At 38.0% G+C, this 19717-nt stretch overlaps 1 long non-coding RNA gene across 1 annotated transcript; it reads right to left on the bottom strand.

Moving 5' to 3' along the window:
• Nucleotides 1-767: 767 nt before the first annotated feature.
• LOC119740316 lies at nt 768-17873 on the bottom strand. Its single transcript, XR_005272666.1, has 3 exons — nt 17798-17873; nt 5886-5942; nt 768-878 (listed from the first exon to the last, which is right to left on the bottom strand). It is a non-coding gene; the product is annotated as an uncharacterized LOC119740316 (long non-coding RNA).
• Between the last annotated feature and the right edge of the window lie 1844 nt (nt 17874-19717).

Here is a 19717-nt window from a genome sequence, read left to right as displayed (position 1 = left end):
TTAAGAAACTTACATCACAGGAACTTTGAAATGTCAATAGGTGCTCAAAAAGTAATCAAGATTTCTGCTCGCCACATCAACTGTTGATGTCTTTGATTTTATTTTGATTATTTTATTCTTATCATAAGAATTATTGTATGTGTTGCTCAATGCTCACAAATGTCCATATTGGACTAAAATTGCACATTCCAGTTTTGGCAAAGGGACAAGAACAGCCACTCCCATCTTGAGCGGGACATATGACTTTCGTAATGCCCTCAATGTCCAGGGTGTTGCCATGGAAACACAACTGTGCAGCTGCATGGATAATCATTTGAATAAATGTGCACACTTGAGCAAGGAATAAACATTGACTCACCAATGATATTTAATCTGACACTGTTGAAGACACAAATGTCAACTCAACAGATGGATATTTTTTCAAGTCAAAAGCAAATGAGTATAGAGCCATGTTGAACTATGGAGACGGTTGAATAAATATTTTCAGAATCTAAACCGTATCATCGCTTGTGATTCATTATGCTGCGACTAATTTAAAAATTCAATATTGGGTTTTGCCCTTCACTGACATATTTTATAACATGTATACTGAGCGTTGTCCTGGTGATTGTGAGGAAAAAATCAAAAACTACTCGTGTGGGACACGTTTGTTTAAAAAACATCAGTGAAGGGCAATCCCAATACTGAATTGACATAACCCCTACGCAAATTCCATCTTATGAAAAATTAACAAAAATCACACAGCAATCAAAAGCTCTGAAACTTACTTCAAAAGCCAGGAGGATTGTGTTCAAGTGAGTGATAGCGCTGTCCCCAGAAGGCCCCACAGACCTTGACTTATTCCAAGATGTTTACCTGGAACCTGGATACTCAATGACCTGGCAAAGACAACAGAAATATGTATTCTCAACCTTGGGGGCGGCAATAGGGGGTGCTATCAGGTAGGACTCAGGGGAGTGCATTTGGACCTAATTATTGCTGAGGAAACACTACATTACAGGTGAACTTTTGTTTTAAAAGGGAGGGTCCAGTTGTTCACGGGAATAGAACACACTTGTTCACTTAATAAGTTTATCAAAAATTTACAAAACTGCAAGATTTACCAAATTGATTGGATGTTTTTAAATTAATGTTTCCCAAGAGTTTGTTCTAGAGTTGTGGTCAGTTATATAACTACTGATGATGAAAGACATGAAAAGTTGTGTAAATCTACATCATTTGCATCTAGTCTCTTAAAACAGAACATCACCACAAATCTTTTCTTCTAACCAAAAAAAGCATAGCAAACTGAAAATGATTGTAGCACTGAAGGTTCCACACAGTGTTCCTCAAAATACGTGTCCAAAACAAATTTCATCCTTGAATTTATTTCCAAAAACCTCCTCATGCAATGCCCAGCTCTCAATTAGGGCATACCTTTCTGTCAGGTACACAGCCTGAAATCAAAACATGGGTTGTGGACTTGACCATGGATTATAGGCGCTATGAAGGCCCAATGCAAGAACGGTCAGCTTTTATAAGGTAATATCATCTGATATGGACGAGCTGGGTGTCCCCGGGCTGCAGATGGCCGAAGCCCCACACAGCGACGGTAACCCCTTCACTCAACTTGTAGAATTGGACCAATCAGAGTTCATTTTGACATGGGTCATACCATTTTGGACTGAGGAGGTGTCGATTGTTGATGAATGTTCTGGTTAGTGGAGATGCTGAGCAAGTATCGGTAGCACATGTACAATGAATATAAATTTTAACCACAACCTAATATTGTGATTCGAAAATTCTGACTAATAAGTGCATTCTGAAAAACTATGCACCTTGCATTGTTCAATGATAAAACCTTTTGTTTGTACAATTGGCAATTAATTTAAAAGACATCATGTGGGGAGGCAAGTTGTAATTACTTGTAGAATACTAATGGAAGTGATTAAATGTTCATAGTTTTATATTTTGAAATCTTGCAGTCTAGGATGTACCTGTTCCACTTATTTGTAGTGTTATGACTTCACAACTTAGCCTTCCGTATACATACTAAGTGTACAAAACTCAAGTTAAGACAGAAGTACGTCCTTCGTCAGCACAATTCAGTTATGATTTTGGTACTGCTATAAAAACATCAGTTTCAATCAGTTCTCTCTATTCCTGTATGAAAGGGAAACTCCGAAATCTCTGAGGTTAAGAAATATTGTCCCCCACAGAGTGACTCCGCGGATTTTTCCCACCGTAGGATCCTTCTCTCTCCGCCCAAATGAAATTACGGGAAAATATGCCAGGCACAAAACAACAAATCTCGGCAATCAATTCTTGCCACCTCTCGCCAAACCTGACCGGCCGAACATGATATTTTCTCAAAGTCGGGCTAACTCCAGCGGTATGCCTGCACCTGTCACACGTAGAGAATTCCACCTTCCCCCACCCTTATTTGTCCCTATTTGTGCCAGGTACCCCCTGGGGAGTCTCACCCCAGTTGTCACACCTCCTGTCTCTCCCCTGTCGGTGTGAGATCTCACATGTGAAGCCTTACAGGCCCGGCCTTCCAAATATCATTTTGTCGGATGACCTGCGCTAATTTTTTACTTAACTCGGCAGAAACCGAATCGTGGTGAGCGAGATGACGCTGCCCTCTTAAGTCCTGTTAAAACACTGTAATTGGATTACATTCATTAAAGCAGGAATTAGGTTTGTTTGGCTCACTAATTTAGTTTTTTTGTCGACCTTGTCCTACATGTAGAAGTGCAAGGTGAAAATCCTTGCAGAAACTTGTGGGTCAACTGAATGACTAATGGTCCACATTCGAACATCATTTGCACAGATAGCCTGTATCAAGTTGAGCCAACCTTTTGAGAATCAAATTCTAGGGTAAAGATTATTCTCACCTGCTTTAAAAAAGACAAAATTTGCCAAATGCCCTCGTTTTAACTGACTGAATGAATGTGCCTCAGATACCAGTTTACAAAAGATTAAACACATATGTACTGCTTTAGAATATTTGAATCCAAACAAAATTATCCGTGAAATTATTTCACAGAAAGTGTACGCAGCTTTGTAAAATCAAATTTAACTGATCAATATGAGTACTGAGTTCTAACATGCAAAAACTCAATAGGATGTATGCTAGTGGGAATGCAACGGAATAACTGAACGGTGTGTACATGCATTTGCATGACACATTTGTCTACCTGATACATAGACTGTACAATATGAAAACCCCTCAGGGTCTGCAGCGATTTCAATGCATTTCAAATGGATGACTCAAACCAGTTCCCATGGATACAACATCCAGTGCCTCATGCAAGCAACACCTTCAAAATTCTCCCCATCATGAGTCCCTGCATACCGCAGACATGCCACACAAAAAAACCCACTCCTTCCAAATATCTGTGCTAATCCCCTAATCCGGATTTACTGCCCTGAGGACAGGCTCAATCCACAATTTAATCTCCTGCCACTGCGGAGGGGATTGGACTTGTCAGCAGTGGGATGTGATCGGGATATAAAAGCCCAGGGGGAGTTGGACCTCATTGCTTTAGTTGGGAGAAAGAAAAAACCTTAGAATACTAAAAAAATAATTGATTGTTAAAGAAACACCTTCATCAAATGTGGTTTCATTATTGTGTCAAACTTTTGACCCAAAAAATTGCAATCCACCTAATTAACTGACCAAATTGAATATAGGTTTTCAAGCTTTTAAACCTGCAATTGTATGAGATTTGATCAATAAAGTCCTTGTCTGCACTAATATTAGAAAAAAAAGGCTCGTGCCAAATATACCTAATATCCGATCATCCACCAAATATCCGAATAGAATTTTTTCAATTCAAATATTCAAAAACTGAGAGCAGTCTTGATGAGATGGTGAAGCTACATGTATTCATAAAATGGAATTTGTGTTTGGTTGATGTAAATTCACTATTTGGTTTACCCCTTCACTGATGTATTTGATGAAGAGTGACAATGAAGAGCGACCACAATGTTACTTATTTTATTGTTTTAAGTTTCATGGTTTTATTGTTTGTCAAATTCCTTCTTTAGATCTGCCTAATTATTCCGCTACCGATATATACAATCAATAATTTTTTTGTCAACTTTTGACAAGCACAGGCACACGCAAAGCCCAGTAGGCAGCCGATTCAGGCTAGCGCATTTCTAACATTTGAATATTCGATCATGTTCGAGTTAAAATAATCAAATAATACTGAATTATTCGAAAATGCACAACACTGCAAAAAAAAGTTCCTCAGACTATATTGTACTCTTCTATTTTGTTTTCAAATACGTCGTACTTGCACGTACACCTCAGGATTATTTACATTTACAACGGCCGATAAAGGGATGGAAACAACAGTTATTAATCATTACACAAAACTTTTAATATTTTTCACTTTTTTTTACAATCAATGTTTTAATAATCTACTCTAAACTACAAGGAGTTGTCCAGATTCAGATCCAACGCGTTTATGAAACCTGCAAGAGAACAAGCAAACATTGCCGGCAAACTCAACTGACCTTTCCCGAGGTGAACATTCTGGATCCAAAACTGACACATTTACAAATGAGCCCTGTCATGGCTTGTGAGTTCAGTTACACACTCATGTCAGACAATCTTGTCATAACTGACGTTGGGGAAACATCATCCGCTCCCACCTCCGACCCCGAAAAAATGAAATCAAGATGTTTATGACAACTTCGGAGGTTAATCTGAAATACACTTTTGGCCCAGACACAAAATCAAGCTATCATTTGTCACATTGCTGAAAACGATACAGTGATATCCTAAAGCTGAAATTGGCAACGAATTAATCACAAGGGGTCGAGTCAAATTCTCCTGTCAAACATTTTTATATGAAAGTTACCAACATGCGGCCAGTCACATTCAGTTTGGTGTACATACGTGTGCAATCTGAGCACTTCGGCGCTCAAAGGAATAACGAGTGCAGTTGAGACGTACCATCAACTTGTATTTAATTAGTCTTCGATTTCAAAGTACATACATGAAATGTAACCAAGCATGCACAGAATGAAAATGAGTCTTTTTCCCTAAGTTCCCTTCTCAATTCCTCCTGTCTCCACAAAAGGAGACTGGGCTGAGGGGAAACAGGGAAAGAAAAATCTGCACTTTTATCTTTTACTTTATAAAAGTACATACTGTATGCTATAAGCCTTATGGCTCATGTTATTTATAAACTAAAGTGACATTTTCCCTGTTCATTTTACCCTGGTACTTTGTAGTTTGCCATTCAAGTAACAATGACTTAAATGATTTATTTATTCGACCCCAAATGTACAGAATGACCATATGAATGCATCTCTGGCATCAATCCTAATCTGGCACATTAAAGGTATAGAGTAGTCCATTTGCAGCCATCCAAAAAGTAACTGACAAAATTATTAGCTAAAAATTAGAATGCATGGGGACAGATTCTCGGAAAGTTCCAAAAATTAGTCACTTGACACATCTTTGGAAATTACTTTCTTGAAAATGACAGCATGCCAGAAGGAATAATTTCACAGGGAGTTTTTCATTACTACCTTTAAACCAAGTAAGCTTTTTCATAATAATTTTGTCAGTTACTTTTTGGATGCTGAATGAGAATCTTGTCCCGAATGCTGATTTTGGGATTATGCATAAGAGAGGGTGCAATTCAAAATATGACTCAATAACTTTGGAATTGGAATCGAGATCCGGAATATTATTTATATTTGTTCTGTTTTCTGGGAATATACAGCATTTACGGAGCTAAAACTTCATCAGGTTAGTTATTAAGCATCCGTCATTCGAGCACTTTTGTTGGTTCAAATGAAAAAAATGCACAGCTTACAAATGGTCTACTCTATCATTAAATTCATGCACACAACTTACAATAAAACGGCATTGAAAAACATACCTTTGGTTATCTATCCAGAGTCTGCAGCTTTGACCTTGTCCAACAACTAGAATGAGTCTGCAGAGGAGAAGACAGGGGAAAAAACAGAGTGGCAAATTACAGAACACTGCTTTCAGAAACTGAACATGCAAAACACACAGTGCAGAATGATATCCTATTACTTCAAATTTTGAGGGGAAAAAAGCTGACATAAAATTGCTTTGAATAAATTCTGTGTAGTTAATGTAAATGCACCTAAGCCTGTCTGTTTCCTTGAAATTAGAATTCTTGTCTCTTTGTTTCTTAGGAACACCTGCACAGATGGCTAATAGGGTTGTGTATGGCAATAAGACGTCTTCTGGAAATTATCCATGTGTGATGTTCAAATCTAAAATTTGAATTGAATAAGGTGAAATCATCTACCAGACCAAACCAATTTCTCTTTCAATGTGCTTAGCTGCATTTAATGGGCTCTGGTCTGTGCACAAGTACCCCCTCAATGGTAAGGAAGGAAGACTTGGGGGTGACCACTTGGAGTGATCATTTTCGAACGCATTGCCGACGACACCTGACGCTCGGGCGAAGATGTCATGGCTTTGTACACCTTCAGAATAAAATTAGTTGTGCGTACTTGGTGCTACATGCGTGCAAACCAGTACGCGCGCACGGTGTGTCCCATCCATGACGCTCGCGTGATAAATAAGCGCCCTCTCTTGTTTGTGCACTCAGCCCATAGAAACAACTGCTTTTATTGTAGCATGGAATTGGGACGTAAAAAATAAAGAAAATACCAAGTAGCAGATATTATTCTGCAAATGTGTTAAATAATAGCATGAGGAGAACAAAGAAAAAAAAAAATAGTTTCCAATTGTTAGTTCATATTTCTGTTAAATACTCTTTTCAACGAAATCTTTGTAAACAAAATCATGCAAAGGAATGTCAGTGGATGTCGATATAATGCCTGTGTCAAAAACTGAATTCTGTTACATGTAAGCGGATAATTCACTTGTAATTATTATTAATTGATTTCTCTCTACTTTCTGCTAACACAGAAAAATTTACTAGCCTAGTGTACACGACCACATAACAATAGGAAACACTCGGACTCTTCCAGGACAAAACTTCGCAGATCCGGAAATACCTACTTCAAAGTATACTTGCATTTTGCCAAGAAAATCTTGACTTTAGACGAGTCAAGAGCCTACTACATTCTTTGTATACATCTCCTGGTGACAGGGAGCTACACCTAGTGAGTGAAATGGGACTTTTAATGGTGGAAAACAAACAAAGTAATCACCAAATTAGTGTCACCCCACCAGTGACGGGGCCCCATCACAGTTTACAACCTGTCTGTTTCCCGTAAACATCAGGAGTATGCGGTGGACTGCCGGGACAAGGGTACCAGACTGGAGTTTGAAGCGCGATCACCGTTATCGGTTTGGCATCTGGTCCTCTTCATCATGACGTTGACAATGCATGCAGAAATGGGAAAAATTAGGAAAACAAACACGCACTTTTTTGAGCTGGGGAAGGCATGTTTGGCACATATGGTGGGCTGTCAGTGTGAGGGTGATGACAAGACATATGATGAGAATGAGATTGCGTGTGTGTGGTTTCCTCACTGCAAAAGAGCGCCAAGACTTACGAGAATGATAGCAAGGGATTGTCTGCACATTCCATGCTTACTTTTGAAGATAAACTATGACAGTGTTTAATTCTACCACACTCTTTCTGCTAACTATGAACAACTGTTTAAGTTCAACCCCTTCAATCTGTGAGCCTGCAGCACTGGCCAAACCATATCGATCACTTTTCTGTATGGATATTGCACCTTCCCTTGGAAGCAATTAGGGTTTACATGTGAAAAGCAATGCTGTGAATGCTGTTCAGTACAAAGATGCATCATTTGCAGTGTCAGTTCCTGGTTGTCTTTCTCAAACCTACAAAATTGAAAGGTTAGAAGTTCTTCGAAAATATACAGTTCAAAACTGATCATGACATTGTTCGCATCTTTACCAATCTTAAGTTGAAATTTGGAGTGTGGTTTAAACCTGGAATCTCCAGGAAATTATTTATTGGTATTCTCAAACTGAACAATCCAACCCAAGTATGCTAGCAGGCTACGGTACGCATTCCTGAAAAAAAATTCTGTCTATGTGTTTGTTCAACTTTCTAAAGAAAACATCATATCTTGAGACATACCTCAAAAGTACATCTCAAATTCACTTATATATGAAATATACATAAATGTGGCCTGTGGAAATATTTCTCTACTTATGATGGTTATTATTTTATTAAATGCAATTGGCAGGATTTCAAAAACCGCTAACTCCCTCACTTGTCCATCCTGAGGAAGTTTGCTATAAACAAGCACTTCAAAACAATAGGAGGTGACAGACAGGCCTAATGGGGGGTCCCTGACCTCTTTGGTGGGCTAAATGACCTCTGTGACCTCATCTTGCCAATGCCTATTGCGTGAAAAGCCTCATTTTGTGGTAAACTCTCCCAGACATGTTTACCTCAAGCTGCCAAAGTCTTATCACTGATAAACTCACATCACTTGATGTGCCATTTAGACTGAGGATAGCTCCACAGTAAAGGAAATAATGGTGTTTTCTTCAAAACAAAAGCTTTCAATGCATGTAACTCGATATTCTGACCTATCTACAAGATTTGAATTGACAAATTGACTGATAACAGTTACATGTAAATTGATCCTTCTCAAAATAAAAGCAGTACAATGAAATTTATGAAAGGTAGAATGGAAACAATAAAAGATAAATAGAAGGCAACATAAAAACCACAAAAACCATTTCAAGCAAATGAATGTAACAGATTAACAGTTTGAAGTGAAAAATCATAGATCTTTCATTGTTTTCTTCAAAAGGACAGCATGCCAGAAGGACTAATTTCTCTGGGAGTTTAGTCTCATTACTATGATCTCAAAACCAAGTAATAAGGCTTCTGCTTCCGGTTTCCCTATCTACCCTATTCTGACAGCCCCTACCCTATTTTTTTTATGGGAAAAATGAGGGAAAAAACACCAAAAACCATCAATTTCTATCTTTTACCCTTGACTACATGCATACGTCTCCATATGATCGTACAAAAAAAAAATTGGCCCCCCCCCAAAAAAAAAACATTCCCTACCTACCGTACTATTTTTGAATGCCATGTAATCGGAAGCAGAACTATTTTTTTTTCTGGCCTAAGCTTTTTAACAATAACTTGGTCGGTTACTTTTTGGATAGCTGCAAATGGTCCACTCTTACTGTAAAGGCAATTGAAAATGTATTACAACAGAAATCAAGGTTTTTCAATTCGCTGAGGTATGAAAAAACAGAACAAAATAGCCTGGAGGTTTTTCTATGGACTGTTTTTGTTTGCAGCATAGTCACTCTTAACCACTCATTAGCCTTGCAACAGAGCTGACACAATGTTTTTACAAACTTCAACAGCCAAACACTGTATACTGTGGTCTAGGTCATATTTTGTCATTAATTTCAATTTTCCCTGTGGCAAAACTGCAGTGCGGTCTTATTAGCAAGGACTAGGCAAGGAGAACGCTGATTTTGGTGACAACTGACTGGTCAATGTAGCATCTGGACAACTTTCACCAACATTTTAGTTTCAACAAGTCCAACTCAGACACTGCAAACATTCCACAGGGTTACAGGATTAAATCTAAACTTCACTATTCACGTATTTTTTTTTTTTATCAGCTCATGTTGAATTGTCTTAGTCATAAGGAGCTGGAATAAGAAGCCCTATCCATTTCCACTTAAGCCTAATGCCATTTAAAATTCAAAAGTCATTTGAAAATAACACCATGTTTAAAGAGGTTGTGGAATGCTCGAAGACATTTCCGTCATTTTTCGGGTATATGTAGCCTAAGGTGTGATGAAATAAAAACGACCATTGTGTCTGTCATGAAATGAGTACAAAAGGTACTTTTGAGAGCTGTTTTTCAGGTCCTGTTTCGACCCGAACATGCAATTTGTGTAAAAGTCGTCGTTGGGGGCAGCAAACAAAATATAGTAAATCGTGACGTAATAAACAGGACTAATTTATACTACGCTGCATCGGGAGTCCTGTTTATTACGTCATGATTTACTATGTTTTGTTTGCTGCCCCCAACGACCACTTTTACACAAATTGCACGTTCGGGTCGAAACAGGACCTGAAAAACAGCTCTCAAAAGTACCTTTTGTACTCATTTCATGACAGACACAATAGTTGTTTTTATTTCATCACACCTTAGGCTACATTTACCCGAAAAATGACGGAAATGTCTTCCAGCATTCCACAACCTCTTTAACACTTGCATTTCTTTCATCCCAGTTGAAACCTATGCAACTATGGTACCGGTAGTTCCCTATGCAGCAACATCTCAAGCCTTTCTTTTGGACAAGAAGGCTAACTTTACATACACTGTGTGAAGAAAGTAGACTCGTGAGGGCAGCATCCAGCAACAACAGTTCATAATCCTCTGTTCTTACAAAACATGTACTGGTCATTGTTGACAGAGTCTTTACACTAAATTTTTGGAACAGATTATATCAAAGTATTATTAGTAATGCAAAATTCTACAACAGATAAAATCATTAATATGATCACCTAAATGTCCAATAGTGCACATCTCCTAAAGGAAAACTTTGCATCCACCACTTATATTCCTACTACATGTACATGCACAACACAAATCACTGCTTTGTAACCTCTGTGGATAATACCTGCCACTAGGTGGCACTATTGCCAGTTCACAGTGAACTGTGGGGGAAACAAAGTGAAAGTTCAATGTTCTGTTAATATTTCTCTTTTTGATCTGGTTGATGCTGAACACGAAGTGGCTTCTCTTAGAGAAGAATATCTTTAAAATTGGAAACCCCAACTAGCAAGCATGGATCATCCCTTGTGACCTTGTGCATTTTAGGGTTATTCAGAGTATTCACATTCAGTTATATACTCAGATTCAAACTTGGAGGGCGATAGAGATAATTCTACAAAAAGATTTTAAAAGAATAAAACATTTTGGCACCCTGTAAAGCCTTATTACTGTGCAAAAACCAGAAACAAGATGCAGCAAAAATTTATGAATGTTTCCTTCAAAAAATACACCTGCCTCACGATTAATGGCAGCAGGAGCAAATTATTCATTTTTTCTTTGTGATGTCCAACCAAGCCCAATTTTCATTTCATGATTTTGCAGTCGAACCCTGATAAGAGCACTGTTAATACAACATCCTGCTTATAACAAGGAAAATGTTCGACCCAAGTCTTTGTTTTTCTTTGTTTTCCATTGTTTTCCATTACTGATAATACAAGGTACCTGTTATAACAAGGTAATTTGTAAAGTCCCAATGAGATTTTTATAAAGGTGTTCAGCTGTATTTGATAAATAAAATTTTTATTTTTTTTGCATTTTAACCAAAAGGATTTAATTCAGATAAATCACTCCACACATTTTTCACAACCTAACATTTTCCATTTTGACCCAAGTCTTTGTTTTCCTTTGTTTTCCATTACTGATAATACAAGGTACCTGTTATAACAAGATAAGTTGTAAAGTCCCAAGAAGATTTTATGAAGGTGTTCGGCTGTATTTGATAAAATAAAAATGTTAATTTTTAGCATTTTAACCAAAAGGTTTTAATTCAGATAAATCGCTCCACACATTTTTCACAAACCGAACATTTTCCATTTTCCGATACATCTTACTCATCCAGCATCCCTCATCATGTCAGCCAAGGACTGCAGAGAAAACTCACGTAGGCCTACAGAGCAACTGTGCGTGACAATGCAGGACATGTGGACATAGCACGTACATTATCGTAACAGATGGCAAAGGCGTTGACTAGAGATACAGGGTAACACCTCCTCACACGCCGACTTTGCATGCGGTAATGATGATGAAAATGAACTTTTTTTTTCTGGAACACAGCCTACCTCCAGGGCACAGATAATTCATGATGCTACCAATGGAAAGGTTTAAAGGGATGGTAGGTTGTACATTGTGATGTTTGCTCAAATAGCGAGTACAATGCAACCAATGGAAAGGTTTAAAGGGATGGTACATTGTACATTGCGATGTATGCTCAAATAGCGAGTACACTTCGCTTGCCTTTTTTGATGGCTCATTTTTTCGAATGTTATAGGCTCACATGATGTCGCCTCAAATTTCTCCATCTGGGTCATTCTATAAATTCGGGTCCACTTTTTTTTCCTGTCCCTATTATATCCGACATGTCTGATTTTATAATTCTCAATGTATTTCTCAATACATTTACCCTCCAAGAGTGACCATGAATAGCAAACTATCTACCCAACAAATAAAAACATCGTTTGAAGTCATTCTTAAAAATATTTGAATGGCAAATCACAAAGTTCAGAGTTAACAGGGACAGGAAATATGTCACATTTTGGACCATACATTTAAAGATTGACCAAGTTTCAAACAAACCGCATTCTAAGCTCATAGTTCACAAGAGGAGTTCTCCATTCCATTTTTGGACACTTCACTATCACACAGAGGACTGTTGTAGAACTTAACAAGTGTTATATGTACCGTCTACAAAAATTACCCATCTTGAGTCCTTTATTAAATTTCTCCTTCATTGCAATTCTCTCTCGTCTTGCCCAAGTATATTTTCGATTCCTTTAAACTCCTTGACTTTTGCACAAATTTAAGTGAAATCAGATAGTAATCAGTGATAATCTTTAATAGATTGCAGAATTTGCATCATCTTACCAGGCAATATCTTGAAGGCCAAGTAAGGTTTATTAATTGGTGCAATCTCCTACCAAGCATGAGCACAGCTCCTTTAAATGTGTACAAATATCTGAATGAGTGGATTCGTTTGGAGATGGGCGGCTTTATGACTTATCACGAGTATACCAGCCCCCCATATCCCATTTGTTAGGAGCTCAAATTGTCTGACTACATTGATTGATGTGACGGAGCTCCCCACCGTGATTAATCTCAATGATGAGATAAATGGAGTCAGAGAAGAGGGAGAGAAGGGGGTGGGGGAGGAGGAAGTATGGCTACATTGGAATTACAGATGTGTGGATTTATGGTCATAATCGGGGTGGTGCTGGATGATGTGCACTAGCTGGCCCATCTGGCTGATGGTAACCCATCAAAAGTGCTCACAATGCATGACGGAACAGCTCGAACAAGAAATTTCTGGGGAAAATCCCAGAAAACGGATTCTGGTTGAGAAAGCAACAAAGTATATCACAAAAATATCACTTACATGTATGCCAAATGCAATGTAGCTGATGGTAACCCATTAAAAGTGCTCACAATGCATAAAGGAACACCTCAAACAAGAAATTTCTGGGGAAAACCCCAGAAAACATAAAGATTCTGGTTGAGAAATCAACAAAGTATATCACAAAAATATCACTTACATGTATGCCAAATTATGCAATGTAAATCAGCTTTACATTGTCACATACTCAAGTTTAAAATAGAGTCAATTGTAGAGCATTCTGAGTGGTAATTCAGAGTCCCTTGTGGCAAAAGTAGGATGTGGGAAAACATAACTGACAAGTGTCTATAACTACGGACTTAATTGCCTTAATCACAATCAAAACAATGCACACTGAATTAGTGATCAGATTCACGTTATATTTGCTTGCCATCCCCAGCAGGCATCATTTCATCAAATAACAAAAGGCTTTCTGTATGCAACTAAGAGATTGCACAAAGTAACATAAAATCCAAAATGTAGGCCTAAAAAAATGGCACATTCTCATCCCTTTTGGTTTATTGCAGCAATATGCAATTCCACGTGAAAAAAACAACAAACGTTTTTTTTTTATTAAATAGTAAAACGGTGTGATTTTACCTAATAATTTAACCATTATCTCTCAAGTACAGTATCCTTTCAAGGTACAAAATGTATGCCTCAGAAAGGTGACATAAAAAATTTCAGGACAACTTAGAATTCACAAGGGAAACTGAATATAGAAACCCGGCCCCTTTAATATTGCCATCACCAAAAGGATAACATTACGGTTGTGATGAGTTGCGAAGCATGTCATCACAAACAAATGAGGCAACGGTGATGACACACCAACAGATTATATATGCTGTCTTCATTGTTCCTCTTCAGTGGGATTCCTGCTGGAAATGAGGTGGTGATGACACTATTCTGGGGCTGATAAACACTATACTTGGTGTGCATATATATACAATGCACATTGTGACTTTAATTTGCGGTGGGGATTTCATTGTTGTGCATTTAATATAACAAGACTGTCAAGTGGTACATGTGTACCGGTATTAGAGATTTGTTGATGCTATGGTGTTACATTTACAAGTGTGAGACACAGAACCATAAGTTGGTACAAATCAAATAAAAGGCATTTAAATGTTTAAGCTACAGTATTTCTGCTTGTTTTTTTGAAATACTTTTGAGTCACACATTACATGACCGATGGTAAAAATGTACCGTGAATTTAAATATGAAATGGTGCCAGGTTAAAGAACCTACTCTGTACATTGTAAATGTTTTCATTAAACAAATGACTCCTGGAAACATGAATTGAATTAATTTTCAAAGGCTTTAGTCACTACAAATATTATGATGTGGGGCAAAGTTGGTGCATTTCCATTTCTCTTTTTTAACCGTCAGTTTCACAAAAGAAAATCACTCTTTTGGATAAGTTCAGTATTTGTGCTTGCTTTGGCTGTTGTTATTAATTGGTGTAGCTTAAAAGGATTCATACACAGGCCCATGAAGATTGGCCATTGAAGACTAGACCTCGGACTACATTTGCTTCATGTTTCATTTTGAAAGGATGTGGCACTATTCAGTACATAGGAGACAAAAAAAAATTGATTTGTAATTTATTCATTGCAGTGAACCAGTGGGTGATTGGCATCTCTGTCAGTGAATGGACTGGCTCATAAAAATTTGATAAAAATGACAGCACAATGCACTTTACTCTGCCACTTGAGGCTTCATAAGCCATGTATGATTCATGCCTGGGTATGGCCCGATGGAAATTGAATGATGCATGGCTGCCAAGATGCATGGCTGCCTGAATGTAGTCGCTGCAAACAAAATTTCTCGGGTGATGTACAGTGTACCTGCACATCTCCAACCAGTATAACCTGTTCAATAACATGGCATGTACCATACACTACATAATGTTGAATTTTGCGAATTTGACTAGAATAGGAGGCCAACTTTAAACAACAGATTGAGAAAAAAACACCTGGATTTGAGATAAGCATTTCTGTCCCAAACCCCATGTTTGTTAACATCATGAGTAAAACAAAAAAAGATTGGCAGCGTGCTTATGTGACAAGTCTCAAACTGAAAACACCTCCAAAACGTATTTTCACTATTCATGTGTAGTGACAATTGGCAGTGCAACACATAGATACAAATGCCATGTAGCTGAAAACACAAGCAGTAAAAACATTTAGGCTGCATAATAGTTAGCATCAATTTCAAATATGCCTACCGTAAGGGTATCAAGTAGTTTGTCATTATGTTATCAAACAAATTTATGGTTTTCTTCAAATAACAAAATTCACTTGAGACTTGATTTTAAAATAGTTCATTGCTAAGATCGGAAAAAGAAATGTCCCACTTTTTTTATTATCATAAAGATACATGTATTATATACTGTTGGATTCATCAGCGATGAAATTATGCACAAATTATTTAGACCACCATGCCAGGCCCTTCGGGGGGGGGGGGGGGGGGGGGGGGGGGCCTCCCGGCAGGCATTCCCCCCTCCCCCTATCGACAAACACCATGCCTAGTATGTATTTATGTGGTTTTTTTTAATGTACATGTAATGTCCCCCCCCCCTAGTTGGTACTACCCCCCCCCCCACAATGCCCGGAGCTGGCGACTCGCTGTAGACCACATTGATGTATACTACCATTAACATTTTATGAATGTGCATGCTCTCAATTTACTTCTTTTTTTTAGCTGAAGCACAGTGACAATCAAGTCCAGGGCTACATGATGATGGCATAACATGTTCTGCCTTTTTCTCCATTCCTTTATATTTCCATCGGGAAGTGTTTTGAACCAACCTCTGCCTCATCTTGCTTGATGCACATCCTGGGTCTCCAAGGACACAGAGCAGGCCACTGGGGAAGCTCTAAAAGGCCCGAGCCAAGCTAGGCATTAAGTTGTCATGAAGTGGAGACTGCGTTATCCATCTTCCTCCAAGACACAAAAAGCTCTATACATTCTGAGGTTTTTGTGCATATAGCATGACTGATTGCCAAACTCTAGTTGCCATGGTTTAACTTTGCATACTATGTGTGTAAGCCTGCTAACAAGTACAAGCACCTCAGATGAAATGAGGCAGTGACTTTTGCAAAAGGGCATTCCATTTTATAATTGAGCAATTGACCAAAACATGGCACTGGTGTGCACGGGACAGATTCTTTACAAACGTCTCATTGTGGGGAAATAATTTGTGCACACTCCCCATAAACATGACAGCAAACATTTATTGCATCTTGTATTATTTTAGTATATTCGTGCAACACATGTTTTATACTTTTTGTGACTTAATTGCTCTTAGTAAAATTTGCTGCTGGCCAGGCAGGAGACCACAGGTAGCTGCCACTGTCAGCCGCACCACTTTTATTCCCCAAATTTAACAAGAAAATTTTTGGTCAAAATTTTGAATGTACTCTTCAAAGGACTCTGTGACATACATTCAACTCATATTTGTCATATTTGTAGTGTGTTTTGTCGAAACTATAAGCGCTTTGGAGCAGAGCTTATATAGCTTATAATATAGGTCTAGGTGTGATTTTTTTTCAGCTATTTGCAAATTTGTCAAACTAACTATGTATACCTAAATGCTATTCTTAAAGTTCAGACCATATTTTTGCCTCTAAAGATGATTTCTTGGATGATTTCAACTGCAGCATCAAGAAATGCACAATTTACCTAAACTTTTAACAGGTAAATTTTCTGTTTTTACATCTGTGATACAGTGACATCAAAACTTCAAATGGGCATAATTTTGCCTTGAAGGAAAAACTGCACCATTTTTAAAATTTAACTGTTATTGCAAAGGTGAGGATCACAATTCTCTAAAGGAATGCAGAATATAATGCTTCAAACATAAAGCAACCGATAATGAGATGTGCATGAATGAAAAAGGCGAATTGCTAAACAATCCTGGGGGAGTCAGGTTGGCTTAGCAGTACTTTCCTCGCCTTCCAATGCTGTGACCCGGGTTCAAATCCTGCCCTGGACAATATATGGATTGGGTTTTCAGTCCCTACCTGATTCCGTGGGTTTTCCTCAGAAGATCCTCTGGGGTTTTCCTCCCACCTCTAAAAATGTAATTTCTCTCTACAGGTTTCTCCAGGCTTTCGAGCCAGAGGCAGAGCACCTAGGGCACTTTCAAGGAATTAATCCTTGGTGTCACTACCAGAACGAAATTAAAAATAATAATAAAATAACAAACCGGAGCCCCTCATGTCATATAATCTGAAAATCGGGCTCAGACTCAATTGTATAAAATTTCATTTATGGAAGCTTCTGCAGTTATACATATAAAGGCCTAACCATAGTCCCTAATATTAATAACACAGGCACAGCAGAGAATTTTGCAAAAAAGAAGAAATACTAGAGACATGGTGACAGTTGTTAAATCTGTATTTTATTTAATAACCATGTGAATCACCTGCATTCTCAAAACACATCTCGTAAAGAGGCCTACACTGGGAAAATATTTTACAAAATTATCATAAAAACACCATGCGTGCGAAGCTGGGATGCTGCGTCTAGAGCTAGCTATGGCGTATTATTAAGAGACGAGCATGCAAGAATTACAGCAGGTTCAGTGTGCAACACTGAAAATCGCATGGCGACATCGTTATGTTCAAATGTGGAACACCGTATTCCGTAAACCTAGTAAAATCAAATTTTTCTTACCATTTAAAACTGCCTTCAGACGTTCAGTCCACTTCTGTTAATTACAGGATTGAAACCGAGTGGTCGTGGTCGTTAAGAACTTCAGTCCACGCAATCTCATTGTAAACGTGCAACTCTCGCCGCCTTGCAGAACTTGCACGTATCCAGAGATAATTCTTCGTTTTGGCGGCAACTCAAAATTTGTCGACTACGACGAGTAGTTTGTCTCCCAGGCGTCTTGTACAGCAAGACACGCGTGTGTCGTCAGGGTATCGGACACAAGATTTTAAAGGGCTATCGTCTGCCACAAAAGTCAAACTCAACACGTGGCAAGCTTAATATTTTTAGGCCTAGGCTACGTGGACCATGTACCAGTGCTGCCTGAACTTGTCCACAAATTTCAGCACATATATTCATTCGGACAGGCTGTTGACAAAATTGCATGTTCCGGGCCGGAATCCTGAATGATCAGCGTCACAAGCTTCCATTTGTTTTGCACCAAAACTTTCGCGGCAAGTTTTTTTTCCGCGTAGCCTAGGGCCTACCTTAAGGTAGGCCTACCAAAATGGTGTGATTTCGCAAACTTCCACTCTTTTGTCTGTTCTATATTTTATAGGAATCCAAAAACTAGCTTTGACAAATTGACATTGACTGAGCATCAATTTGGCGTGACGTCATCCCATTGGAAACCATGCTTGCGGAATTTAGAAAGAAATTATCTCGATAGGCCTAATATCATTTATGTATGTACCGAGAGTTCTTCTCGGATTTGGGGAGACATGTTACAATTGTTTTAAGATATTTCTGAAGTACATGTATCGTCGTGGTATATGGTCGGAAAAAAACAACGCCGCAATGGCGACGGTTTAGAGAGATGGTCACCAGTTTGTCCACACTTACGCAAGTCTATGAGATATGGTCAACACTGCCTGCACAAAGAACATAGGCACATACATTAGGTCTATGACTGCCATAGAGTTATTTGAGGACAAACTATTTTATGACAATTTTTCTGTAAATGGCAACTATTTTTTTAAACTCCAACTTTATTATCAACGCCGTTTTCACCATGCATATACCACCAATGATCTTGTAGTTTAGGAATATCCTGAAGCAATTTCAACGTGTTTCCCCAATTTCGAAAAATCTGCCTCTGAAAAGGAGTGAACTGGTTTTTTTGTACCACTCTGTAGAACAATTGTCTTATGTAAGCAGTAAAAGGGAAGCGCCATTTTGGAAATGTTATATAAGCATACTGTACATTTGGGAGAGATCTCAAACTCATAACATTCTCACACCACCAAGATCTCCACCTATTTTGATGCAGTTCACAAATCGGATTGGCCGCACATCACTAGTGTTCATCCGTTCATTGTTGCATTAGGGCGTACATGGAATGGTACATAACACCTCGTTTTGGGGTTCTCAACTTTTATTGATTAACTTCAAATTCAATCATATAAACAACTTAAAGTCAACTGATGTTACGTAACAATAAATAAAAATACCTTTTTTTTTACTTTTTAATGTTCAAAACTATGCCAGATATATAGCTAACAAAAATGTGCAACATAAAAGCTGTTCAACATTCAATAAAAAATATTTCCAGATAAACTAGAGTCCACATTACTCAAGCTGTAGTCAGGAATATCAACAGAAATTTACATCCATCCGAAGAATGAGAAGTACAGATAGTTTAGCAGCAGCTTTGACAAATATTTCTATATAAATAGATACAAGATTTTATCTTTATCGTAAATCCTTTCATGCACGACTTTAAAGATCCAATTCACCCCTATTAATGTCGTAAGGCTTAAACATGAAAAGAAAATTAAACCGGCAGAAATTTACAACAAAGCGCAGATTAGGGGGAAAAAAATAAGACATTTTGTGAACTTTTGTTAAACCAAATTTTCCTATTTTTTTTCCTGAAATTTTCCA

This window comes from Patiria miniata, unplaced genomic scaffold (genome assembly GCF_015706575.1).
Source record: "Patiria miniata isolate m_02_andy unplaced genomic scaffold, ASM1570657v1 HiC_scaffold_5, whole genome shotgun sequence".
NCBI lineage: Eukaryota > Metazoa > Echinodermata > Asteroidea > Valvatida > Asterinidae > Patiria > Patiria miniata.
Note: the sequence above shows the minus strand (reverse complement) of the source record. Positions and strands in the feature narration are given on the sequence as shown.